General features: G+C 49.2%; 1 long non-coding RNA gene across 1 annotated transcript in view; it reads right to left on the bottom strand.

Moving 5' to 3' along the window:
- LOC112486832 (uncharacterized) overlaps window positions 1–1,026 on the bottom strand; it is a 23,606-nt gene that overhangs the window by 14,726 nt on the left and 7,854 nt on the right. The window lies entirely within an intron of this gene.

Genomic DNA, 1,026 nt, shown 5'->3' with positions numbered 1-1,026 from the left:
AGTCGTCCAATGAGAAGACGGTGGTCGGTCTGTGGATACCACAGGGAGAACAGGTGCATCTGGAGCAGCAAATTAATTTAATTCCATTTCCAGCTCCTTTGAAATGTCGCCCCCTGCTGCAGAGTCTGAGCTTTTCACAGACATTTAAATGTTCAATGGTAGAAAACAACAACAAGTGTCCAGATGGCTGTTGGTTCAACACCCAGGGGCCTGTGATAACCTTAGTCAACCAACAAACAACAACACCAGGTAAACTGCTGATGTTCTTCCTGTAAGGCAGGAGTACGATCCACTCTACCACAGTGTGGCCCAATAGAAATGACTCAAATGTATAAAACTTCCGAGCCTCCTCCTGTGAGTTGATCCGGACCCTCCCCCCTCCACGATGTACCACGGCATAGTTTTGTATTGCATTACTGTGGGACTGAAGTTTTCATTTAGAAATACTGAAAAAACAAAAGAATTATTTTTGGAAAAACAACTCGTTAGCATCATAAATCATCAGCTGGGATTAAAGCCGGGGCTGATGTGGTTCAGACGGTTCACAGACCGATGGTCTGTTGGTCACAGTGTGAGGAGGCGATCATTTCATTAAATGAAACATCCACATGGATTTTCTCAGGACTTTGTGATGATATTCAAACCCAAGTGGAGAAACTTGACTCTGAGTGGAGCGCAGCGGGGAAAGTGGCCGGGAGTTGATCCTGAAAACACCGGGTCCTCGCTGCAGGAATCAAACCAATTAGTTAAAGGCAGCGCTTTTTGCACCGAGCATTATTTTCCTCCTCTCCCTCCTCACCCCCTGCTCCTCCCCCCCCCCCTCCTCTTCTCTTCTTCCCACACTGGGCACAAAAAGCTGCGGCTCACACGGAGACGCACAACAAGAAGCAGCATCCAGAGCAGGAAGACCAGCCCTGCACAGAGCACGGTGTTTACCATGAGGAGGAGGACAACGATGGCGATGATGAAGAGGATGCTTTGAGTCGGGCATCAACCCCCCCACCTGCCCCCCCCCCACCCCTCTCT

Source organism: Cynoglossus semilaevis, chromosome 3 (assembly GCF_000523025.1).
Source record: "Cynoglossus semilaevis isolate Cse_v1.0 chromosome 3, Cse_v1.0, whole genome shotgun sequence".
In the NCBI taxonomy this organism is placed as follows: domain Eukaryota; kingdom Metazoa; phylum Chordata; class Actinopteri; order Pleuronectiformes; family Cynoglossidae; genus Cynoglossus; species Cynoglossus semilaevis.
This window is presented reverse-complemented; position numbering and strand designations above follow the sequence as displayed.